The sequence below is a fragment of the Dromaius novaehollandiae genome, chromosome 1 (assembly GCF_036370855.1).
Source record: "Dromaius novaehollandiae isolate bDroNov1 chromosome 1, bDroNov1.hap1, whole genome shotgun sequence".
NCBI classification, from domain to species: domain Eukaryota; kingdom Metazoa; phylum Chordata; class Aves; order Casuariiformes; family Dromaiidae; genus Dromaius; species Dromaius novaehollandiae.
The window spans coordinates 66,709,731-66,737,186 of record NC_088098.1 but is presented as its reverse complement, the minus strand read 5'-3'; the positions used below and the strand labels follow the sequence as shown (position 1 = coordinate 66,737,186).

The 27,456-nt window shown below is 39.8% G+C and overlaps 1 long non-coding RNA gene across 1 annotated transcript; it reads right to left on the bottom strand.

Annotated features, from left to right (window-relative positions):
* Positions 1-647: 647 nt before the first annotated feature.
* Positions 648-27,456, bottom strand: LOC135328942 (uncharacterized). The gene is made up of 4 exons (XR_010390081.1): positions 27,279-27,456; positions 10,970-11,124; positions 7,719-7,963; positions 648-5,214 (listed from the first exon to the last, which is right to left on the bottom strand). It is a non-coding gene; the product is annotated as an uncharacterized LOC135328942 (long non-coding RNA).

Here is a 27,456-nt window from a genome sequence, read left to right as displayed (position 1 = left end):
ATTCATGTTCAACAGAATTAGCTGCAAGTGTAAGAATATTAGATTTTTTCTCAGGAATTCAACACCATAATCTTCCCTGAAAGCTTAACAATTGAAACATGATAAATGAATATATTAGGTAATGCAAGATATATATTGGCGCCAAAAGCTCTCAGATTCATCTGTTAGTTGTGTAAATCTTCAAAAATCAGTGCCACTAAAACATTCCCCACTGAACTTACATGGGACAATAAGATCTCAGCATTGTCAGATCAAAAAGCACAAACCTTTAAAACTTGAACTAAACAAGTAAACACCGAAGTCAGTAAGAGGTTCATGTCACTGAGAGGATTTATCACTGTAGGGTAATATGATCTTTCTCATACACACAGATCTGGCATGCTATATCAACATTTACAGGCAGATTTCATTTCATTCGCTTGATTTTGTGCCACTTAACAATTTTGCAAGTGAGATCTGCATAATTTTTGACCAAATCTGAAGTCCAAGAAAATCAGAAAAAAACTCTCACAGTATGCATTCCTGAATTCCAAAGGGCAGCCATAGAATAGTGAGAAAGATATCGTAATAACCACTGAGAAAACACTAGAATCATCTTTCCAACTTTATTTTTTTTCTTTTCAATAAAGGAGGAGACTGGGCACAGAAAAGACAAATCAGTTGTCCAAAATCTTAATAGTGGCTTGTGAAATACCAGCAATAGAACATATTTTCTGAGTCACTGATTTCTGCTTTCAAATATCCAGAGAATTCATTGGAAGCTTTCAGTTCTATTCAGCTTGTAGAAAAAAAAATATTTAAAAAGGGCCAGACGAGATTCTTTTTGTTCTTTGGATTTGTCTGTGCAGAACTTTGTGTATTATCAGTTGCTCCACAGATAAGTCCAAATTTATGCTTTTGACCTGAAGTTAAAGAGACCACCTTTAGAGGGAGGGGAAGACAGGAAGTCAGTCAAACAGCTCTGCAGTTCCACACAAAATTCTTTACTAGAACACTGAACATTTCCCCTTGGAATCCAAAATTCATACATCTCATAAGGAAAGATATAATCTCAATCACATTCATGTAAGGGTTCAACTCAAAGATTCAGTGCAAATCTGGGATGGAAGCTTATATCTACTTGAATCCAAATCATTTAACTTTTGCACTCTGAAAATAGAGCATATTTCCCCTCTTCAGAGTAGAATTCAATGCCAAAGCAGTAAGTGTTATTAGCAATATTAAATGTACATAGTTTTATTATGCCAGAATGTATTTAGCACTGGTCCGTAAACAAAAGAGATGACTGCATGAACTGAAAAGAGCAAAAGAATGTTGGATAAGTTCTACAAGTATTAAGTTTCTTTAAAAAGACCCATGAGTTGCCTTTTGCTTCTTCTCTCTGTTTTCCAATATTTGAAATAACCACAATAAATGCAAAACGCCTGCAACTTCCTGTAGGGACTTTCACCGAAGGACAATATTTCCCTAGTGTGCAGTCAAGACATTCAAAGTTAATAAGCATATAGGAAAGATTATCAGGAATGACATCAGAAACAGAAAATTATTTTAGAGAGGGAGAACAGGAGGAAGAGAGAGATATTCATAGGTCCTAGCAAAGAAGCTAATTAACATTCTAAAGGACTCTGACATTTATACGTAGTGCTGAGTTACTTGAGGTTTAATCTCAGATTCTTTTGAAATAATTGTTACTGCAGGGAGAAAGCAAGAGATACATGTATGTATGTATGTATATTTTGGTAGCAGGCCATCAGATCTTCACTTCTGGGCTAGGTTTATAATTGTTCGGAAACAGTTAGTTACCAGCTCAGTTTCAGGGAGTTTTATCACTAAAAACTACCACTACTCCAGTTTTTGCAGACTGATGTCAGTAGAAGAAAAAGCCAGAGACTGAAAGATCATGGTGTTTAATTTACCTCTACAGCCCTTGAGCATTTCTTGGGCTTTTAGAGGTGGTTGCTGCCAGAAAACCTGAAGTTACTGAACATATCTGCAGTGTGGTAAGTAAGGTGTTATGCCCTGCTTCTCCCATGTGCTGGCCCAAAGTCTTCACCATCAAATTCTAGGCTATCCTTTCCAGGGAAAAATCTTCTGAAGATCTTTGATGCAAAAAGTTAATGACTGTTGAGTCGGGAACATTTCTGGTTTTAATGGGAACATTTACAAAAAACAATCCCCACCAAGCTTTAGCTGAGATATTAAAGTGATAAGCTCAGTGTAAATGCCTAAATAACTGCTTAAGACAGCTATTACACATACACATATTGGAAAGAAAATATCTGTGGGATAGTCTTTCTAACCTTTTCAGGAACTCATACAGAGCTCAGTGTGCTCTATAGTTCTCTTCTGCTAAGCAGCCACAAACCATGGTGTCTGTGGGAGGTACTCTACATATACACAACGCTGCCAAGAAACATAAATATTCAGTATTCAGCCAGGTCTCTTGCTTTTGTTTTGGTAGACACAGCCTGTGCCTCTGGCCCTCGGAAATGGCTCATTCTAGAGCTTCTGTCCTCTAGTCAGGCCTCTATTCCTTTTTCCTCCCCACTCACCTAGTCCCTAGTTACCTAGGGACCTCTTCCTCACGACTCCTCCCCATTAGCTCCTGGTCTTGTCTGCACTTTCCTCTAAAGACTACATTCCATACTTCCAGCTTGTCACTCAGAAAGGTCACTGAGGCCCTGATCAACCTAGTAAAATCAATGGGTAGGCTTCAACGTGGCCTTATATCCTAAGCTTCATATGCTCCACATTTGTATCCTCATGGGTAGATGATAAAAAAAACTTTTCCCAAGCATCACTACCTTGTTAACTCTCTTGCTGCAAAGCCACAGTGACTAGGACTTTGCCAGATGCCTTGGAAATAGATTTACCATGAAAATTGAGAGCACATCCTCAGCGTTGTAAGCCGACATGGGTCCATCAGACTATGCTAATTAAGATCAGCTGAGATTCTGTCTCAAATGCTCTGCAAAACTTAGTATATATTTTGGTATGAAATATATTTATTTTCAGCTAAATATACTAGTTTAGCTTTTAATGCTACAGTGCAATGCTACTACCACAAAGGAAAAACAACTAGATGGGAAACAGGGTTGTTCAATGAGCTTGTCCTACATTTTTGATCAGTCAGCCACTCTTATTCCCAGAAGTTCTCCTGTACTCCCATAAACCTTTATTAAGTCAAGTTGAAGTTAGCCACTATTGCTGCACAGAGCATATCATGACCCCACAGATCACTGTAGTCTGAAGTTAGTAACTGCTGGTCTAGTCCATTTACCATATTTAAGGATGAATAATAAGAAAAATATCATGATAAGTAGTTTTCAAAATTTTAAGATTAGTTTTATGGTTTAGGAGCCTGAGAATTCAGAGATCTGGCTTCTGGGTTTTTTTTTTTTGTTTGTTTGTTTTTGTTTGTTTGTTTTTTTCTTAATATCCTGAAAGGATTGCTTTAAGGTAAAGGAAGCTGAGAAGATTTTTGAACTTGATTGAGCTTAACTTGAAGGAAGGCTAAATGAAATAGAGAGGTCTGATCTAGCATAATGCACTGACAGCTCATGGTATCCTCCACAGTCACCAGGAGGAAGAAGTGGTGTGTAATTCAGTACACCCATCCCCAAAGTAGTCAGTATATTTCAGATGGAAACACGCCATGTGCTGTGAGTTCAATGCGTTGTTCCTTCTGCCTGTCTGGCTGAGATCCCAAGTCAGAAAATAATGTCTATATTGTCCAGAGCTCATTTTCATCCATTCACAGGTTTGAATGCCTGATTCCTATTTAAATGTTATAGAGATGCTTAGGGCTATGTCCTGCTTTGCCCTTGCTTGGGAATCTGTCAAGGAAGGTTAGTAACTAACTTCATTACCGTTCTCAGATTACATGATGCTGCCTTGTTAATACAGCCCAGCCTGAACACCCCACGTCACTAGTCACTGAGGAAGAAGTGAAAAAGCATGTTGAGGCTCTCTGAGCCTCCTGAAAGAGATTTCAGGAAACTTGTCATTGTACCCCACTCAAAGAAAAGTTTCAAATGCAAATGCCTTCTGGGACACCACCTCAGTGAGGTTTGCACGTGTCAGATCTGCATCACCACAGTGCTTTCATATGGCTCGATGAGACATGTTCTTGGCCACTCCACTTGGCTGACCAGCATCTCCAACTACAGATGATGTTTCTTAATCTACCATCTGCACTTGATTTACAGCCACAGAATGAGTTTCAGCTTGAAGGCAGAAAGGCTATGCACTTTTCACACATAGTTCTTTATGGATTTGGTCCAGTTGCTTCAGTGACCCAATCTGAACTTTGAAGCACAAAAAGCACAAAAGATGGTGCTTTCAACAAGCAACTATTGTGGCTATGAAGTTCCAAAAATGAAGTAAGATGCTTATAATTACGTGAAGTGAATGGGCACCCAATGGCAAACTTTAGTAGTATACAGGGAAAGTTATGAGAAACTTCCAAAGACTGGTGAATGGATCATTTGAAACCCTGAATCAATCTGTTGAGAGGTATTTCCTGAATTAATTTTTCCTTCTGTATACAAAGATATACAGCAAGACAGGACCAGGACTAGAGAACACAGCAGGTCACCACTTTAAAGACCTGGACGAAGAATAACAAATTCAGTTTTCAGACTACCTCAGACTTCCCCCTTTTGATCTTGAACAAATTAGTTAAGACTTAATTCATGACTCGATGAAGTTAATAAAAATTGTTCTATGTATATTTTCAGGAACTTTGGGATCTGAATCTTTACCCGTACACTTCTGTTTCATAACTAGATGCATGGAATAAGAGTTTCCTTACCCCCAATCCTTTTTCTGTTACATTTCTGTGGCATATCATACGAATATGCATACAACTCTTGGCATAATGAGAGTCCAAACGCCACAACTTGGAGATAGTAGGCAGTAAGATTAAAAATGAACATCGATCATCTCATCTAAACTCGCAGTTAATCCATATCAGACCAGTAGTGACCAAACATATCTAATTGCTCAACAGTCTTAAACTGTACTGCTGCCTTATTCTACCAGTGGATAGGCAATGATTTGCAAAAGCTGTCACTACAGTTCTTATGAGCTTCCTATGTTTCATCGTCAGTCCCATGACATAGGTGTTTTCTTAAGGTCTCATGTCCTGGAATGAAAAACTGTAAAGAATAATCTTTCATTGTCGCAGGTTTTAGTTCTTGTTAGTTCTTGTGGCTGCAGAAAGAGAGAGAGAGAGAAGTGATCTAAGCATGCATGAAATCACACAACAAAATCTCCAAGGTGATTGTTTAGACAATCTCAAGCTTTTTTTTAAAGCTTGGATTAGACTACTGTACAGATACGACAATGACTGAACATTTACAGAACACACTAATATGTTGTGATTCAGTTCACAAAGACATCTCATTTAATATCTTGAAAATAAATCTTGGCTTCTGTACATCATACCGACTCTCTGAGCAAAGTGATGGCACTGCATACAGATGCACAAGTACTAGCTGACAAAAACATTTTCACCTGGTTGTTCTTTTGCATGCTCAATGCATTCTTTAAAGAAAGCACAGCTTATAGCCCAAACAAGGAAAAGGTGCACCCTATTCTGCAGTGTGATCTCAGCTGGCCCTGCTCCGCTTGGGGGAGTAGACTAGGTAACACCCAGGGTCCCTTCCAACCTACATTATTCTGTAATTCTGTGAGAAGTTGTAAATATGTGCCTGTATAACCTGATAAGGGAAAGATCGTGGCAATCTAAAGACCCTCTGATGACCCTGGGACTAAAGTATATATACATATATAGACACACAGACATACATATCAAGAAGCTGCTCCTGTCACAAAACAATGATCCTTTCCTCCAGAGTAAATAAATTGAGAGATATGAGGGTACTGTTCCTGCCAGAATGATTAACCTACATCAAGATGCTTATTCAAAAGCAATTACTATTTTTATTAATTTCCACAATTAAAAAATTTGATGAACATTGACAACACTACAGTTAGATCTTGTCTTTTTGGCTGTTTCAGATCCACCAAGGCTTTTTCTTACAAATCTCCCACTTGTTCCTCCCTGTTCAGACACCTAAAGACAGGTCTGAACTGAAGTCATTTCCATTTTTTAGTCTAAACCCTATTGTTTGGTCATACTTTCCGCTGACTTCCAGACTCAGTAAAACAGGAACTAAAAATCACTTATTCAGCCACTCCTTCAGACCAGTCACATCCCTTTTTAAAATTAATTTATAAACATTCCATTAGGGATAACAACAAAGTTGTCAGCACTGACTTTGACAATTCATGCTGAGCCTTTTTCCCCCCAAATTCTGCCTCCTTCTTGGGTCCAGTAACCTGTCTTGGACTCCTCCAACTCCAAATGACACCATTTAAGGCCTGTTTATTTTCTTTCCCTATCCTTCTCTGTACGCATCTTCTCCCTTCCAACTTAATCAGAAAAATCACCTTCATCTTTGCCAAGTCAACAACCATTCTTTCCAAGATATTCACAAGAAGAGTTCAAAGCATGTTATTTAAATCAAGTTCTTTGCAGCTGAGAGATTTGCTTTTTCTTCCATATATTCTGTCCAGTGCTGAGCAAATTGCTAACACCAGACAGGATTAGAACAGTAATACTTGGCATACCTCAAATTTTCGCCTCTATGCAGAAAAAATTCTAAAAGAAAATCTCCCTGATTTCTTCCCTTTTCATCTTCCTATGGTGACAGCATGTACCTATTGGTGTCATTGCATTAGGGCAGGGCATTTCCTTATTCTCAGTTACAATAATGAGAATTTTATCTCAGAAAGGTCTGCAGAAAAAGAAAGGTCTCAGAAAGGTCTGCAGAAACTTCCAATGTTGGCTGTTTCTGGCAAATAGAAAAGCCTAAAGCATGTAAGGCTTATTGTCTGCTGTCACTAGCATTGCTTCTACTCCTCTAACAATTGCTCCTTGTCCATATGAAGTCAGTTACCCATCCTGCAAAGATCATCTTCTATCATGCTAAAGATGATTTCATATTCAAACAAAATTCCTTCATATTTTGGAAAAAAATATTTAACTGGTGATGGGAGGAGGGCAAGCCAAGTGAATTTTTAAATATAGCAGATTGAAACTAAACTTTGTAGCTTTTTAACTGAGATCACAGTTGCTCCAATGTTCTTTTCCTGTCCTGGGTGGATGATTGTCCTAAGAAAAATCTTATCCCAGACACAATACTGCACACAGAGAACAGAAAATAAACCCAAGAATTGCTGCCATTTCTTTGTTCTAGTTGGCAGTGCTGGAAGTTATGTTGAATTGAATCCATAAGTTCATCAGTCTGTAAAACCATAATAGCGAGAATAGTGGTAGCTGTTTATTTTTATTTTTAAATGACTAATGGCTCTTTTTTCAGATTAGGTGCATAAAACGATCTACTCCAGTGATGGTTCAGAGGGACATTTTCTCAGAAGAAGGGAATGAATGGACCTCTTTTCAAGTTCCTCTAAATGCACAAAGAAATGTTAAGAAATGTATCTAGACATGGAAAGCTCAGGATTCTGCTTTGGGCTCCTGTCTACATTGGCATCGAGCTCCGATTTCTCATTTGAAGAGAAAAGACACTAATACCCATTGACCTCATAAGGACCCCTGAGCCTTAATTTATTAGTGGAGCTGGCTTGCTTGTTTTAAGTACACCTCAGCCCTTTCCTCTGACATCTTTTGCTATATATTGGAAACTTACGCTCTCCATTGTGATAAAATCCAGGCAAATTTACCCTAGAAGCTGAGACTGCACAATTACATACTGAAAAGAGACTGCTCAAGTAGATCCAGATTGTTAGGATGAAGAGACCACAATAGGAGACAGTGTAGTCTGCTGCCATGCTTCTCAACCACAGAGCTAGGTCACTGGAGGTGAAGGTAGATGTGTCCGCGTTGTAGTTACCCTGGCAGATCTCTGTGGAACACGTGGCCTTGAAAATTCTGCTAGAAAATAAAGGAAAGATAAACATAGTCCCTCTCTCTTCCTCTTCAAGGTCACGTATTCTCTTCTTAACCCATCAAATCCTACATGAAACTAAAATATATCATAGACATTGTATCCATTGTCACTTTCCCTTATCATATATCTCTTCTAATATAAATGTGAAGATATAGTGAAGTGCTTAGACCGCTGATCAAGGGTTACTAACCTGGGGGGGGGGGGGAAAAGCAACATATTATAGTGTACAAATTCTGGACACTCTACAGTCAGAAAACTTGGATTCTGTTTCCTATTATGTGACTTTGCTAAAGTCACTTCAGCTCTCTGAGCCTGTTTTTAATTTGTATATAGGACAGATGACATATGCCCTTATTTGAGATTCATATGCAAAATGTGTTTAATGACAGGTTAGAGTTATTGATCAGAGCAACTCAGCAGAGATAACAACTAGGCAAAAGAGAATGTGAGAGTGACAAATGTTTAGAATTTCAAACTTTGTCCATATCTCTGAGAAGTCTTTTTTGCCAGATATATTTCTAGATAAATCTTTTTTAAAATACTGTTAGAAAAACTGTAGATTTTTCTGAATTTAAAATACCCAGAAATGATCTTTATGAACTTAGAGGTTTTTCCCATAACTTTTTTCATGACTAGTTTTACTATGGTTGCATCTTTTAAAATAGTGGAATAGCATGGACAATGCTTTGATAAATGATGAAGTAGAATTTACATCCTTGTCTTGAATATTTTTTAAAGGAGACAGCTGGAAGAATTATGACTTGGAAAAGATGCTGACATAATCAGTCACCTCTCCCTTCTGAATTTCAGAATAAGATTGATACAATGATGTACAGATTCTCTGGAGACATCATTCTCCCTCATGTAACTCTGGTGAGGACCAGAGTGCTGAACATGCTAAATTTGGCTAGAAACACATTAGTAGACAATGCATGTTTTAGCGGATTGGTGCAAGTTGCAGCTTCCCATCAACATAAGGATTATGTATGGAGAGCGTACCTGCTAGTAAGGTACCTAAAGAAACAGTTGAATACAGAGATCAGATTATGATTTCTGTTCTAGTATATCCCTTCACTCACATTTTATTATTCTTAGAGAGAGGTTCAAAACTGCGGAAAAAAACTGGAATACGAAGTTCCAAATTTCACAGCTGGAACATGCATCTCCCATGCGCTGACCTAAAACACTAGGTCTGAACATGCCTGAAATCTGGATCCTTTTCAGATCTAAATTCTGCAGAAAGATCCACCTCAAGCTATACTGATATCTAGATTCACATGCTAGCAAACATGTAAACTAAACAGAGTTCAAACTCCAGGTCAGAAATTTTCCATACTCTTAACATAACCAACCCCTTTCTTCACTAGCACTTTGAGCAACTTTGAAGATTATTTTGCACTGCTGAAGTAGCACAAAATATTGCAGGGAGAAAAAAGGATCATGATGAAGGCACTAGGGTCAGCAGGTCAGTTCCTGATTCTAAGAAAAAAGCTTTAGAAAGAGAGTAGAGGAGGCTAGCCCTGAAGAAAATAATTGGTCAAGACACAGCATTTTTTCTAGATTGTGGGAACAACCTGAAATGGCTTTCCCTTTGGGACGTTAGTTGCAATAGGCAAAAGATATGCATGGAGCTAGAGTGGCATTGCTAGCTGCCTCAGAGGACTCCCTGGCTGTCTTCTGCTCGTGGAGAGCTGCAGCTGCCTGCTGGGAAACAATGCTGAAACCAGAGGGGAGAATGAACCACGGAGGGAGGAGGAAGGTGGCTAAACAGACAGCTTGCAACTTCTACTAGGAAGGCAATGCATTGGAGGTCAGCAGACCAAATAAATTCAAATATTGCTAGTTACCCTTCCTTCTGAGACTGGGATATCAGAGTGGATTAAAAAAATAAGTTTCACCGTATATAGTTTCACCGTATATAGTATTAGCAAAAAGAGATAATGGAGTACTACATGGATGGACTGAATGCAGAGTGGATGGAGAAGGGAACGGTCAAATGTTTTCAGCAGCACCCAGAAAGGGAAAAAGAAAAATGACACTTCTTGACAAACTGTCTCAGGCCTGAAGATGCCTCTATGTCCAATGTACGTTAAATAAAGTGTAGTGGTCATCTCCGCTTGCAAGATTAATTAGAAAAAATGTAGAAAACACATTCTCGCATGCCCTTTTGCTGACTGCTTTCAGAGCTGGTTCGCAGCACAGAATGTATTAGAACAATCTATCTCTGGTATGCACCTAAAGTCAGTAAAACATCTCAAAAGAAGCAGATTTTTCCCATTTTATGTAATCTGAAATATGTGGAATAATCTACTGGAGAAAATGAAAAGACAGGAAAAAATCACCCTTCAAGATAGTTCATTTAAATTGCTTAAACAAGTATTTGAATACTTTCTAGTGTAGCTCCTGGATATATTAATAACTTAGAACAAGTCATAAAATAAAATTGAGGGGCAGAGTAATACTCTGTATCATTTGTCTCAAGTTATGTTACTTGAGAAAACAAAGTCACAGACATTTCCACCATGTTTGGTAGTTATGGAATTTGAAGATTCAAAATATCACTGCAAATTTTCATAGAGTTTTCAAAACATAAAACTGATAAATATATTCACATCTTTCCAAGGCATAGTATTGTTTGTGCTGCGTTGAAAAGAGTACACTCAGATCAAAAAACGCATGAGATACAAATGCATTGTGGTGTATAATTTACCATCTACCAAGCAAGCTTTCTAAGTGGTTTGTATATGGACTCATTTCCAAAATCGATCTAACCAGAAGACAGTATTACATTACTTGACTTTGTCAGACCAGTTTATAGCTACAAAATGTACATACTTCTAAATTCATAACTTTTCTTCTGGGAAACCCCTAGCTCAAGGCTGTCACCAGCAGGCTTTAGGTCTGAGCAGCACTACCACCTAGTGGCAAGGCATTACCCACTGAGAGGTGGCTAACACATGAAAACCCTACAAACCAAATATTCTTCTTACTGATGCAGATAAAGCCCGGGGCATCCAGCAGCAGGTTCATCTTGTAATGAAAAGCCCAGTGACATTCATCTATTAGGCTGGACACAGACAAAGCCCGGAGTAGTGAACATTATGCCAAGTTCACATCTCCCACCAGGTATAAGGCAGATGGTTATCTTTAAAGAAAAAAATGAAGAGGATATTTTTGATTAGCAAAATTGTAAGCAAAATAATCAACTGCAAAATAAACTACAGCCCAAGGATCAATAATGTCTTGCAAAGGTGCCTTCAAGTTAGACACCAAACATTATTATAAGGCTCCTGAAAAGTGTCACAAAATCCAAGCCAGAACTAATGGTTTTTGCAGTCTAAACCCCCCTCTATACCAAGTGACGAAGTCCATGGGTGGTAGCCCATAGGCAATGCTGAAGACAGGTACGCGTCTGAAATCCGTACCTTATTCACAGCATAAGAACATACAGCTACCTCCAAGAGATCTTTGACAGACATTACTAAGGTTTATTCGCTCATCTTTTTTTTTTCCCCCTCCAATGTGTTCTCTGACCCCCTTACCACTCTACCAAGGGAGACACAGTTGGAAAGCCTTCCTGTACTCTCTGTGAATCTTGCACTCCTTTCTAAACAGACATACAACTTCAACAGGAAGGACTGAGATGGGGGAATTTATAGGCCAAGCCATACAAACAGATCCAGAGGGAATGAAGCCCAACCTGCAAACAAATCTGCAATGGATGAAACTCTGCTGATGCATGCCACAAGTAAGGTTTGAGGAATGGCTGAAGCAACACACACAATAAATGGTTACTAGTGGGACATGTTCCTCAATGGATGGGTAAGAAGCTGGATAATCTACTGCCAGGAGTACTTGCAAAGGGAGCAAAGAAATGCCTATTTTTTCATTACATATATGTTCTGTTGCCATTCCTACCACCTTCCCAAACACCTAACTTTATGACTGTATTCCCTCTTCCCTGGATAGGTTTCCTTGTCTGCACATAGTCCCCATGTGCCTGCCAGCAGGGAAGTTCTGTAGGTTAGAGGTCTTCAGTGAGACTGCATATGGTCAGTCTGAGTTTCATAGCCAGGGGTCAAGCCAGATTAGTTTTTTTTCAAAGGCACTGTAGACAAGTTCAACCCATTTTTTTGGCTGCATTTAACCACCTCATAGAATGTTAACAATTTGCATTATAATATACATTATAAGAGTAATTTGCATTATAATATACATTATAAGAGTAAGGCTCCCATCTTGTTAGGAGTACAGCAACCACCACAGAACCAGTTACCTGCTTGATGAGAAAGATAAGAGAATTATTACTATTCACATTTCAGATAGCGATCAAGAGGATATGGGGGTCACTAAGAGAATTTGTCACACAGCTGGGAACTACAGCCAGTTATCTGAAATTGCAGCCAACGAGGTCAATGTATTCTGAACTCCACAAATTAGATTAAGCAGTAACAATAACCTGAGATAATTCCAATGGGCAGTGGGCCATAACCTAAGCTTGTCATGGCTTCTTGATATTTTAAAAAAAGAATATGCAAAGAGAAGATAAAGTAAATCAAATTGAGGTGTAAAACACACCTCTGCACAAGTGAACGAGTTTACATGGAAAACTGAGCTGGACTTTATGCAACTAAGAGGCATCAGAAGGAGAAGCATTTTTTTTGGCCACAGAAACAGAGATGGGGAAATGGCAAAAATGTCTACATCAGACTCACTTTGCAAAATTTGTGGAAGGACTGAGAAGGATTTAATGACAACAAGCGGCCATATGAGCTGTCATTTCATCAGTTTCCAAATGGTAACTGAGGTCATGTCTAGTCAGACATGTGAATAAGATAAGCTGGTGCAGAAAATACTTGGAGCCACTTTTCCACTGGTGCTCTGCTGCTTGAGGCAGCACTCTCACCTGGTGATAGAGGAGTTGCTATAGAGGCTGCCTTCTGTGCTAGTCCCAAGAGCAGAGGGCCAGCAATCAAGATGAGAGGCATAGATTACTGGTCAAACTGCAGTCTGTCTTTTTCTCTTGGCAGCCACCTCAGCAGGCTTTTTCTTTTCAGATCCACAATTCGTGCTGCACCTTAGCAATCTATTGCATCTCACTCTTGCAACAGGCTAGTTTTAACCCACAGTTTGTACTGCATGAAAGCAGTTCTGCTGAGAAGAAGATCTAATGAGATATCCAGCAAAGTTCTCTGGAGAGCTGAGAAACAGTGGCAGATCCAGTAAAATGAAGGGTTGCCACACATCTACAAAATTAGAAGTCAGGCTCATCAATCTTTTGCTATCAAAACACTCTCTCATACATACAAATCTCTTGCTTTTGTGAAGCTGTTTCAGTGAGGCATGATATATGCTAGAGGGTAGATGAGGATAACAGAAGGAGCTAAGCAGTGAATTCAGACAGTGCAAAGCACATACATGATTCACAAAGACCCAGTGGAACTATCTGCTTGGAATTTGGCTGGAATACAGGCTGCAAATAACTATCCTGAGATATTGATGTGGTTGATGTAGCTATATAACTGCTGTGGCTTTGTTTTTCCTGTTCTGCATCCTTAATATTACAGAAGGACCTGAATGCCTTACCATTTTGTAGGCAGTAGGGATACAGCCTCTTACAAAAGACATACTGCTCTTTCTATTTGTCTTGCTTTGGGGGCTTTAGCAGTGGCTTGCTTTCAGCTAACCAAAAGCTGTTTCAGCTGGAAGCACATAGTCAACTGTCGACGTCAAAAAAAACTCACTTTAATGTTTACTAAGAAACAGCATCTCCACTGCACTGAGCTGAAGCAATGCTGAGGGTAGGAAGACACATGTTAAATCATCAAAACCACTTACCTCTACACCTGGGTGTTCCTTGGAGGTTTTACCATCCAGCTGTGGATTTGACCAGCCCTGCTTGAGCTTTTAAGAAGTGATGAATTCCCCTGAAATGGGGCCAGTAATGCTCTGCAGTTCTACAATTTAATTACGTTCCTCCAGTGTCTGAGGACTAAATTACAACTGTCTAAAGAGATAACTACAGATATGTCAGCTAAGTGGATCCCAATGCACTCTCATTTAGAAGGCAAGCTGTGTGGAGAAAATATTTCAGCAATAAATGGCTGAAAGACAGGGAAACAAGAGAGCACTTCTGTGAGTAATAGAGGGCATTCAAGAGTTTTAGATAGCATTTTTACACACATATTATGTATTTATATAAACACACATTACATATATATATGTGTATATATACAGATATAGGAACTTCTAAATGTTTAGGGAGAGAATATAAGGAGAAACTTTCCTCATCCCCTACAAAAGAAAGCAAAGTATAATTCAGGCAATGTTTTTCCATACATCTCATTTTCATGAAGATTAAAGTACCATTGCATTTTCAGCATGTTTGACTAGGTTTGGAAACAGAAATTGCAGGGGAGCCAGCTATGCTCTGGTTTGAAAAAACAGAAGCATTTTACAAAACCAATCCAGTGCTGTGTCTGTAACTGTATCAAAGAACAGTTTCACAGTAATTTAAGCCCTTTATTTATTTATTTATAACATGTGGCTGTTACAACAGTCAGAGGAATCATGCAGAGCTGGAAGCATGTAATTGCTATATGTAGGTCCACACAAAGCCAAACTTTGTTAATTCAACATTAACCTTCCAGCCTAGAGGATATAGAGTATCTTCTATTCCCGTGTGTCCTGACACTAAGTGTTGAGAAGGGTTGTGCTCAATTTGTTAAAGAAACATTGTGAGAAAAATAGAGAGACAAATGTTCTCCAGCAATTCTCCGATGTCTTAAACAGCTCAAATCAAGCTAAAGAAGGAAAATTCTCCATGTTTTTGTGCTTGTGTGGTAAATACACCTTACATTATCCCAAGGACAATGCTTTTAGCATGCTTTAGGACACCAGCTGAGCAGGGATGAGGGAGAACCAGTAGCCATCCCAGCCACCAGTAGAGGAGGAGAAAGACTCAGCACAAAGGCAGCATCCTAGGCCAGAAAAAGCAGAGTTGTCCTCCACTGCTCCCCTCAAACCTACTCCCCTATTCATGGAAGACTGGTTGAGGGATATGGGGGTGGAGGGAATGGCAAGTGCCCAATCAGAGATCCTGCCTCAGGCACCATATGGTTCTATGACTTTGATAATGCCCACACAAAAATGATTGTAAAATAGACACTTAAAGTCACCTTTATACCCCATGAACCCTAGAAGCATAGGGCATTCTTGAAATAGCAAACTGAGGAGAAAGAAGTAGAATCTATTTAAGACCTACAGCTATTTCTTTTTAAACACACCCTAACAAAACCCTGTTGGGCTAATCAACCATTCCTGACTCACCTCTGCTGACAAACACCAATTTCCTGCCTCCACAGAACAGGCAGTCACATGCTCTGTCATTATATCACTCAAGCAAGAAGGATTTCCAGACTTCCACAAGTTCTCTTTGGAGTTTCTTTCCTGACAGTCAGTTTCAGTTTCCTCTTTCCTCTGCTTCATCCCATCATTTGGAGTTCCACCCTTCAGGCCACCTCAGTCCCCCTCTTCCCTGTTGTTCTCAAATATTTTTGTCCTAGTCACCGCCTCTGGCAAGTGATTGAGAACGGCCCTGATCAAAGAGAGCTCCCCCTCTCTTTCCCAACCATGATGGAGAAGACAGGTTTCCTTTTCTAACACAGCTCCTCTATAATTTCAGCTAAGTAGCCAGCCTGAATATGATCAAGTTTGTTTCTCTGCCCTTACAGCTGAGGAATCCCTGGAAGGAGAAATACAATCTTTTCTTTCCAAGTCATCATGTATTTACATACTGTCCAGACATGGTCTGCAGCATCTTCACAGTTACTTTTGTCCCAGAAAAGGATTAGATTGGGTGCAGCACAATACTATATATTCTAATATACACAGTGTGTAGGCTCAGGGTCAAAAAGCATTGAAAGCCTCTGACTACTCTCAGCTTTAACTCTAGCCCTCAGTCAATGGTATTATGCTGCTCGCTCTCTTGAGGTACCTGGATACCTCTTGCACATTATTCTGGAGCTTCCCCGAGAGGCAGAAATTACTAATATCCCTGTTTTAGAAATGGGGACCAAGGCACCGAAAGAGAGCTCTCTCCATGAAACTGAATATTGATTTCTTTACTCTTAATGAAGTATAACTGCGGTTAATGTCTGAGTGCTCCCACCACTGCCTTGGATCCAGAGTCCACTACAAAGTCAAACAATATTTCTTCTAATCAAAATGACAGGGCATCTGAACAAAGTTACTGGGACACCCACCGCTTGGGAAGATATCTACAGAATTGTCAGTAGGAACAAATAACTCGGTCCTGGCAAAAAGGATGAATCTAATAACTATATGTTACTGGCCATTCCATGCTGTCTGGTCAAGTTGTTGTTCCACAAAGAGATGACTGTATGGTAACATGCACATTAAGCACAGGTGGAACAAGTGCTTAATAGCCTATCATCAGATGAGGCCAGGCTTTCATTGTCCAGGAACTGCTCAGAGTTAGGATGAACTACTCGGAGTTAGGGAGATAGAGATAGGTCTGCGCCACTCAGCCTGAGACCCAACTGCATGCAGGGTCCTTTGTGCACATGCCTACCAGTTTCAGCAAGACCATGCTTCAGCCTATACTTCCCTAAAGGTACCACCTTCCCCTTTATACCCCTCATCCTTTGGATCTCTTCCCACTTCCACTCTCTTCCTGCCTCCCATCCTTCCTCATACCCTGACTTCCCTCTGAGGTATCGGAGCACCGTTCAAGATGATACTTTATTTTGCTGACCAGCTTACTCTCTCAGTTTATCACTTCCTCTGGAGCTGCACCTCCAAAGCTACCTTTCTCCAGTGGTCACGAAAGAGGTCTGCTAGACCAAAGCTTGTTCATGCAAAAGCAGCATAACTGCTAAGTTTACCTCAGTGGGGGCAATGCCTCCAAAGTCTCATTTTCATGAAGCTTTCAAAGTGAATCCTCCGTGACCCTCCTCAACTGAAGCAGCTCTGTGATATAGTTAAGGAAGCAATTTGTCCAAGCAAAAGTAAATAGGAGCAAAAGTTTGAGACTACTTTTTCTTCATACAAGAACATTTAAGCACATGTTCAACAGAAGTAAATACTAAAATGAAGTAACTGATAAGCCTGCAAACTACCAGTCCTAGTAATATCCTAAATAATAAGCTATCTTTACTGTTGGCTCATGGCAGCATCCCTTTAAGAAAAAGATTGCGTGAGGCAGCTTAGAATTTGTTTCATATCAAGATTGAACTAAAATGCCAAACCCAAATATCCTTGAATGTTGGGTCCACAGCCTTTTGTTAGTATGAGCAACAGAGAGAAAGGAGTGTGCTCTATAATCTAAACATTTGTTCAAAAAACAGAGATTAACTGTGAAGAGCCCTATCAGAACTTGGTGAGCTTCCATCCCTGCTGAATCAATAAAGCATTCAATGAGTTTAGCACTTGCAGACTCTCTTTGCTGCTGCCTGTTGACACTTAGAAGCAAGCACTCCGAGCTGAGAGTAAGAAATATCCGGAGAAGCTTTACAGAGTCATTGACAAAGCACTACTTTCATCACAGGACAAGCAGCTTTTCAGCTTAAAATGGGCTTGGAAATGCTGTGTGTGAATCCCATAAAACTTGCTTCTGCCAGGTAATACACCATGTAAACTGGACAAAAATAAGCTGCCCAGTGTGGATCCCGGGAATCTGTTCAAATAAAACAGCTGCTGTTGTTATAGAGGCTTAGTACTTCACTGAGGGCTTTATGCTGATCAATTCCCCAAACTTTTCAATAAATGTAGAACATACTAATATTAAAAATGTGTTATCCTATTTAACAGAATCCAATTTTGATTCCCCTTTACACATATTGCTATACACAGTTCAGACGAACTTGCCACAGCACTTGACATCCTCCAGGATTTTCTGCATAATAAATAATTGATCCTTCTCACACTCAAAAGACAGTTATTAACAATGGCAGGTTGAACAGCTAAAGTACTGGATCTCTCCATGTGCAGAAAAAGAAGTGCACTGATAATCAAGGGCTTTCAGAGCTTATTCTGAGGCTAGCTACAATTTCCAATACCATCAGCATAACTATCAGAACAATGACTGAACTGTTCTTTGGATGAGAGATATTGTTACCTTGTTTGCAATAATACTAAGATCTATCATTCTTCTTTAGAATTTCAAACCAGATGCTTGGCCATATGTGCTCTAATTAAAGTAAATCTACAATATAGATAAGACCACTGTCTCAGTCAACCCAAAACCAGTTGCACAGTCAGGAATACAAAAAACCCCATATCTATTGTATTGTCATTTTAGCCTTCAGTGTAGCGTCACCCCCCATGCAAGAAAAGGATGAGGATCAAAACATCTGGCAATAACTAGACCTCGTGAACAAAGTTCCCAGTCTGAAAGTCTTGACTTTGAAAGTGATTAAGAAATTTACAGTTTGACCATCTCTGTAGCTTTGGTTGGAGCACTCTACCACACTAAGCTAGCATCAGGAACTCTCTGATTATTTTCTAAGTTACCTGTAAAATGCTATTGAATACAATAAAATCTGAGTCAAAACAATCTGGAAAAGACAAATCCAAGGTTCACTGAAATCAGTGGAGAGTCTCGTTCACAATCTGGTCCTGTTCAAAGCTGAGGAACCTTATGTTCTGAATTTCAACCATTCTTACCTTCTTAAGGATCTACAGAGCACACGTATTTGAAGTGCTCAGGAAACACAGTTTTTCAAGAACACGTTGCCATTAAAGACAATGCCATTGCTGTCACCCTGCATTAAAAATGGTACACTCTGCAGTTATAACGGCTGGTTCTGACTTCGCCCCAAATCAGATAAGTTCAGTTTATTTTCTGTTAATGCTGGAGCTACATTTTGGTCAGTGAAATATCTATGGCCTCTTTTATACACTAATTGCCACAATTCACTATGTGTCCTCTTAATTCCAAGAGCATCTTCAAGAAACATGCTACAAAGCAGCAATTCTAATTATTTGCTCTGCATGCTCTCTGAAGGGAGTTTACGAGTAGAGAAAGGGAATTCAAAAAGCAGCTGATAAAAAGAAAGAAAGTCATTCCTCCAAACTACTTGTAAAGAAGCTGTTATCCTTTGGGTACAGCAGGTGCTGAGTAGGGACGGGAATTTGTTTTTCCTAGATACACACATACCATCAACACAGGGCACAGTGGAATATTTCCATGAATTTCCCAGTAGGGTCTCTATTACTGCGCTGACATTGAATTCACAGAAGGAATTTCTAATGGATTTCATACTTCCACCGGAAGTGCTGGAAGTAAGGCATATATCTTCATAGCTTGCCAAAGTGAAACAACAAAACCCAATACACAAGGCAAGAACAAGCAGCCAGGGCAGTAGGGTTCTGGATGGGGCCCTTACTAACGGGAAAAGAAAAACATGCTTTACTAAGAGATGGAAAGATTATTGCTAGTCTTTGTGAGACTGGCCAATTACATGATCAGAGGTGGTAAAACTGCAAAATAGCACTCTATACAAAAAGAGTAACCTTTGGTCTAACAAATTTAATCAGTATTTACACAAAGTGATCATTGCTGAGCCATATCAGTGACACATAATTCAGTACCAGCTATCGCTAAGTTAATCCAGAAATGAAGTTGTGTTTTACCACATTACCGTGTGAAAGCCTATCGTTTGACTATAAATTACTATTATAGTTAAGAGATAATGGTGTGCTTCTTTGTTCTTCATGTAATATGCCACTTACACTTAATTTCAGATTCAGCAACTAAATACGTCAGTGGCTTACAACAATAGTAACTAAGGTTTTATATGCAACTCATTCTGTGGGTTTCTCCTTTTCAGAAGCATTACTTCCTCTACTGCAGTTGCTGCCAGAACCGGCCTAAGCCCTGCAACCAAGGATATCATTTCTGTAACAGGCTCATTTTCCACCAACAAAACAAAACAAAAAAACCAACAAACAACCACCACCCCTGCCAAGAATGAAAAAGAAATAAACTAGCTTTCTGACCAAAATTCTCACTCATGTCACACATTTCTCTGCAGCAGAAATAAGAAAAAAGCAGATCAGTCTGAAAATACAAACTTCCAAACAAGTCTGCAGGTGCCAGCCTGAAGTGACACAGGAAACAGGTTCTTAATGTTAGAGGGTCCTATCATCAAGGAGACAAAAGGGGAATCAAATCCAAAGGATGGAAAGTAGAAACAGAAAACCAAGTCTTGATAATAGATACTAAATGAAAACAGTTAACTATTTGGATTCTTTACTCGCATCTTTCTAAAACATACACACAGTATCAAGGACACATCAGTCATGATCTGGAGGAGGGTCCTGTCTCTGCAGTTCTTGCCTGCCCTTGCACAGTTCTATGCAGTGCACATGTGCCAAACTAGATGATGTTAATGAAAGATCTACGATCGCTCCCTCCCTGCTACTCATCTTCACTTTATTTGCACCTTCTCTTGCTTCAGTTGAAAGGCAGTAATATTTGACATAAGACTAAGTGAGTGACTCTTGTAGGTGAAAAGAACACTTAAATTGTGAATGCTAACAGGCAGCAGATAACTGGGTGAGTGCATGTGGATGGGTGAATGTCTAAAATTGAACTTTTTAACTCTGAAGCAGAAGCCTGCTACTTGCTAGCTGCAACAGGAACAGGCTCGTTGTAGATTTTGATAACACAAGAAGACTAAACAGAGGTGGCAAGTCCCCAATCCTGCAATTAATAGATATCTGAGACAGAACCACCAACTAGGAGGCTGACCACATCCTGTGCTTCTGCACATAGACTATTTATATAGGGAAAAACAGGGGCTTTCAGAAAGAAGAGGCTGAAAAGAAGGGTTCCTATAGAGAAATAGTGGTCTCAGAAAGAAGAGACCCTTGAAAGAGGAAGGTGAAGATCCTGGCTGGAGAAAAGATCCTGGAAGTGGAGGCTGATCCTGGGGATTAGAGATCTATGTGGAGACAAATGCCAGAGAATGCCCAGAGACCTTAGCCAGCAGTACCCAAGGCTGGTAACTGCAAGCAGCTGCAAAGCATGAACGAACATGATTTTCTTCCCAATCTTCCTGGACCAGCAGGAATCTCCTTTCTGGGAAGGGAATTTGAGACCCAGTGAAGGTTATGCTAACAGCGGAAGCCAGTGAGGGAGGGAGGGAGATAATCAAGTAGAGTAAAAGTTCTAATCTCATTTATTCTTAAATAAGTCCTGGTATCCAGACCCATTATGGGTTTTCATTAATTCTGTCTTGCCCATGACACTAATGTTCAGCAGTCACTGTAATGTAGAAGATGAGGTTCATCCATCACAATGATTCATACTGGATGCACATGCCATACCACAGGAAGACATAACATCACCAGATCCACAGCACTGGAGAACTTAACCTCATTTTTCTTCCCCCAGGATGCTCTCCCCCCCTGCAGGAACCTACAGTTTCAAAAAGCTTTCCTCTCACGTCAACTCAAAGTCACAGGCCACCACCTTCAGTGGCACTGACCAGAGGAAGGGGAGAGTAGGAAATAGCAGCTACAATGAGATCTAGAGGCTACTGGTGTTTGACTAGAGGAGGAGGGGGAGCTGCGGGAGGAGTTTGCCAATGAGGAGAGACTCTAAAATCCTATGCATTATGCTGTACCCTATCTTCTCTGAGGTGCGGAGCAGGAGAAAGTAGTTGCCAGCAGTTTGGCAGGGGAATGGTAAACAGAAATGAGCCCCCCTTTATCGTTCCCTTCCTCTCCCTGGTAAATCTGCAGCTGGTAATAATCATTCTTACTGTAAACACAGGGAAAAATGAGATGTTAAATGGGTGGGCCACAATTACAAGGAGACAGTAATAGAAATGTGAACAACTCTTGTGAGGTGGGATGCCTGATCTGCTACTTCAGTGCTAAGTCACGCACTTGAGAAGAACAGATGTGCTCCAAAACCTCCCTCAGATGCGAGCAACTCTCAGACTCCTACAACAATCCCTCTCTCAGCTCCAAAGTAAAAATAGACAAACATCAAAACTACCAAGCCGTTTGCAGTGAATCATTTGGTTACTAGTCACTTTTATATGACTTAATTTGCATGGTATTCAGAAACGTCTTTTTGTTCTCTGATGTTCCAACCTACAAACTTGCAATGAACAAAGCCTTTTGACTTCTACAGAATCTCATGGAGAAACCACGGAGGATCATATTTCAGTTTACTGGCTAGGATGCACAAGCAAGGCTGCAGCTATGTATGTGTGAAGATTACCAGCCTAGCCAGAATCAATTCTTGGGAATCCAGAGCCATATTCTGGGACTCTAATGCTGATGCTTGGGCAGAGTGTGCTGAAAATAGGTTGCTTGCCCATCCCTGTATTAGAAATAGTCATTAGAAATAATGTCAGTAAACGCCTCTTTCAACATATGCCCAGCTTATACTACCAAAGATTTCTGGGAGACAATAGCTGCTGCCCAGCAGAATGATGAATCCATATATTAAACTGTCCAGGGCATTTACATCACCTGTGCTGAGGATATTAACAGAATAACCAGTTTCGCTAAATGCATTCAAGTGAAAAGCTGCAATCTGACCACTGTGGCAAAGGAGAGAACTGGCACTAACAAATTAATGCCTTTGTCCTAGCAGGGGAGGAGATTATAGCTGCAGCAACAATTCCGCATATGCTAGTCCTTCACACTAGGAGTTAAAAGTTGTGAAAAAAAATCTTTAAATCATTTTACCACAAAATCTTACAACCTGTAACTGGAGACTTAAAACCGAATGACAAAAGCCAAAAAAGGCAAGTTCATTATATTTTTTCCCTTCCAATAACCAAACCGTGACAGACTACTAACCCTGTTCATAATCCCATTTTATGGTCCACACACTTATTTGTACTCTTTCTTCTGTACGAGATGAGGAGTTAAAAAACACTTTTTCTGCACTCTGCTTACTTCAGAGCTGCTATCTCTGCAAGGTTAGGATGATAATGGTTTTATTTTGTTCACCTGTAGTTGTTGAAGACGCTTACCCATTTCCCCCACCATCAGCAGTGATTTCTTTAATTCAGCAGCTAAAAGCCTTAGGGTCCAGCTTCATACATAGTCAATGGCAAGAATGCCATTAACTCTCTGGGGAAGGACTGATCCATTAAAAAGCTACATATTATAGCTGACACAAATACTTTCTTCCTGCTCTATGGAGTTACTTAGAGGCTCACACAGATTAAAACACCCTTGAAAATGCAGAGCTGTTCAACTGTAATCAGACTCAACAAGAAAGTCCGCTAGAAAGGTGCAGAGATCAGCTCCTGTGAGCTGCTTTCAAACAGAATCTGTAGACAAGAGTGCAACAAATACGCTGATTTACCTGAACTAAGGAGCTACTCTTTGATGTCTCTCCTCTGAATTTTTCAATATTTAATAAAATGTGAAAAATCTAGCCTTTTTCCATTAGATAGAACTAGATACTTTTGAGACTACTATCTATTGGATACTAGATCCTTTCTTACTTTCTGTTCTGAACTGGACTGCTGGCTGCTCATGTATTATTTTAGCGTTATCCATAAAGCTACAGCAGCCTGAGTCACCAGAATCTCAGATTTTTATTTTTGCTCATTTTTAGTGAACAAATTTTTTAATTTAATCATTAATGTAATTTTTAATGTAAGAGTAATCTAGCATTTATGTCATGGAAAGAAGTGTGAAAATGTGTCATCTATTTCAGCTCCAAAATGAGGTAGAAAATTCTATTCTCCTCCTAAACTGAAATAAAAATAAAATCTTCAGTTTTAACCTAGTTCATGGTGGTCATATGCATGAACCATCACTGAACACTTTGAATTGATGCTACTAAGTCTATAGCATTTAATTCTTCACTAGCAATTGTTCATCACACTGTATGTGAGAGAGAGGGGAGAGAAAGTGGTTGCACACAAGTACATATGCCTCTTGCCCTTCGTGCCCCCAAAATGTTTTGGACATGTTGAATGTTAGTAGGAAATACGTACATTTAATACCTCTAGGTATTAATAGGAATAAATAAACAGATAGATAAGAAGCTGGGCAGAGGAGCAACACTGTTGCTGTTCCTGCTATGGCTTACAGCATGTGCTCATTCCCCATCAGACATCAGCGAATCCACACAGGCACACTTCCCCCAGAAGGCACCTCTGTGTGAGGACAGGCCTCCCTAGCTCCACGGCTCTCAGAAAGTCTTGTCTAATTTATAAATGCAGCATTAGGCTTGTTCTAAAACAGTCACTTGCCTATCTATAGCTAAATATATTTCAAAGTTAGTCAAGAAAAAAGAAGAGTAGTTTAATATATTCCCTTTATACATACCCTCTGTGCTGTCTTCCCAACTTCCAGATGTTAAGCCATTTCCAAAAACATATAATTCTTTCTGGATGTTTTTCTAAAACACAGCCCAACCAGAAGCTACGAGTTTGATGCCGCTATTAGTGGCTGGGTTCTTTGGCTTGAGTCATGCAGAAGATCAGATTAAATTATTACAATGGCCTCTTTTGGCCTTAAAACAAAAACAATACAAAACAACACCATATAAAATCTAATTCCCCTTTTCCCCTTCCAAAGGCCACAAATAGCTGGGGACTAACTTGCTACTACAGAAAGAAATCTAACAGTATCTGCCATGGATATACCTAGCCATGCCAGTGAAGTAATCTTATTTGTTTCATTGCCATAGCGATTGCATAGCATTTCTGGGAAGCAGAGCTCTTGGCTTACAAATCAAGACCCACAAATGTTATTCTTGCAACTCTGTGCAGCATGTGGTACTAAGAGCATGCAGGAGGTGTTTGCAGACGGGTTTACGTGCTGTACCTGACACCTTCCCTTCTACAGGAGAACATGAGTCCTTTGGGGGCTGCTTTCAGGTCTGGCTCCAACACTCTAGCTGGCTTCTGGTTTTTAACTCTGTGTTAAAAACTAGATTCTGCAAGGTACTCAGAACTTTTTCAGGATACTGTATCGCAGAGAAAACGGTAGAAACTGGACGCATTCCTGTTTCAAACTCTAACTGGCCAGATTTACTACTAATCATTACTGTTAATAGCCCTACTCCTCATAGAGTCTGTCAGGTGTGACAGCTCACGGGTGCTGTGAGACTAAGCCTAAAACATTGGAAAGGGGCATTTGCTGGGAGCCAGACACCTATCTTCTCTGACAATTCACCTGAGGTGAATTGTAAAAGGCCTAGTGGCTTCACCTAGTTTCCTCCCCATATTTTCTTGTTTAAGCTTTGGTTAAATCCATTCATATTTTCACAGAGGTCACTCTGCCTAGCATTATTTAGCACAAACAGTATCGTTCTTGGGGCAGTTGTGCTGTCTAGGGATTACAATAGAGTTTAGTGCCTTAAAGCATGCTACATGCACACTAAAAGGTCCCAGACAGGAGCATTTTGGGAACTCTGGAGGGAGAATCAAATATTGTAAAATGCTGTCAAAAGCAGCAAGTCAAGCTTTACTGAGCAAGCCAAAATCTAAACCTCGTGTAGTGGAACTGCGTTTCTTGATTCAAATGGCTGAATTTGATTCTGGTTGGGCAGAAATCAATTAATCTCAGCTTTCTGTCCCAAAGCTTCCTAATGACAAAACCTCTAGCTTCAGCGAGGCATCTGCCCCTGTCTCTTGACAGGACTGAAAAATCCATTCCGTCGTTTGGCACCCTGCAGGAATACCAAACAAACCCGCTCTCTCCGAGTCCAGCTCCGCACTTAACTCCAGCTGCTGCAGTTACTAATCAGTGTCATTTTGATTTCACACCAATATCACAAATTAGTCTTTTTGATCTTAGTTGCAGCAGACTCTCTTTACAAACCTTAAGCATGCATTCAGTGGCTTCAGAGGCATATGATTAATGACGGTATAGGATAAAGACATAGTTGGCTATTTATTATAATTTGTTTTGCCATGTGCATAATAATAGGCTTCTTGCTAAAAGTAAATGCATGTAGCAGTATGTTGTCTATATCTTGCTTCTGATTTCGTTTTTGCTAAATCTTATGATCAAAACCGCCCAGCAAGAGCGCATTTATTCCTAAAATTTATACCACAGGGTGAACTTTCTTCTTTACACTGGGCTGCTGATTGGGATGGGGAGGGGTGTTAAGAGTGGAAATGTTACTTTTTGTCACACCTTTGGATCCAGCGCAATCATTCAACCGACAAACACAAACAATTTTTAGTTCTCTTTGGTTCCTGAGAGAAAATAAACTTTGAATGAGCCAGCGGGTTTATTTAGTCAGGAGAATAAACGTATTTTTCAAATATTTATAAAGGCAATACTCTTGCTGTTTTTCTCTCAGTTTTCTATGCCATCCGTCTCCTGTTAATTGCTTTCCTCTGTTACATCAAATAAAATTCATTAGACTCAGATGGTATAAGCATGTCTTTCATATGCAAAGGTGCTGGTGAATGCTATGCATGCTGAAACCAAAGATGATCAACGTAGGAGGATGAAGACTTCATTCTGTGAATCATGACGAGAGACACCAAGGGACTTTCATTTCTTTCAGGAAAAAAGGATGGTCTTTCCTAAGTAGACTGTCCAGACAAACAAGGAAACTAAACAGGCAGCAGGTGAGCTATGTGAAATGAGGAAATGGAATCAAGAGAGGGAAATATTTGTTGCATTCGTTGCATTAGCCGTTAAGATGCTAAGAAAGGAAGAATTGTAATTTAAATATAATATCCTTCAGGCCCTCTACATATTGTAGCAATCCAAGCTGCCAATTTACATCAAGCAGGGTTGGTTTATTCAGTTCTGATATATAGGATCAGTTGTATGTCTGAACAGAAAATTAAGTCCTCTCACACCTGAAGTTCCCTCATTAAGTAAACTGAAGATATTAGACTAATTCTCTTCATACAGATCAATTTGTTCTCTTCGTTGGTTAAATGGCCTCTATGAAAAATGTTGATAATTTGTAACATCCAGCTAGTATTAATACACTCAGACAGCCCTAATCCCAAGTGTCTACTCATAATCGTTATGTTTACAAATGTGGCTAACAATTTTGCAACTAGCAGGAAAAGGCATCTGCTGCCAGAGAGAGTATAAGCTGTAACATTTAGCAAGGTCACTGATGAGAAGCGAGCACATCCCTGCAGTGCTGAGCCTGTTCATGTTAGCAAAGCCCTCGGCATGGCTGAACCTGAGCAGATAAATTCAGAATTTATCAACCCTTTTTCTCATCCCTTTCATGAAATCCAAGATGAAATATTTTTCAGGTTTGGTAAGAGAGACTTTGTTATTCTTCCACACACCCCTTTCGTTTTCACATACCTCTCATTTCCTGGCTCTGTCTGGGACAAGGAGCAGAGGCAGGATTCTCTCATCTTTCCAGCCTGACTGGAAAAGGGAAATATTAGAAATCTTATGAAAAACATACCCCTGGAGATTTCTAGCCCAGTTTTGCAGATGCAGCTGTAGTTCAGATAAGCAACAAGACTTTTGGGTGCTT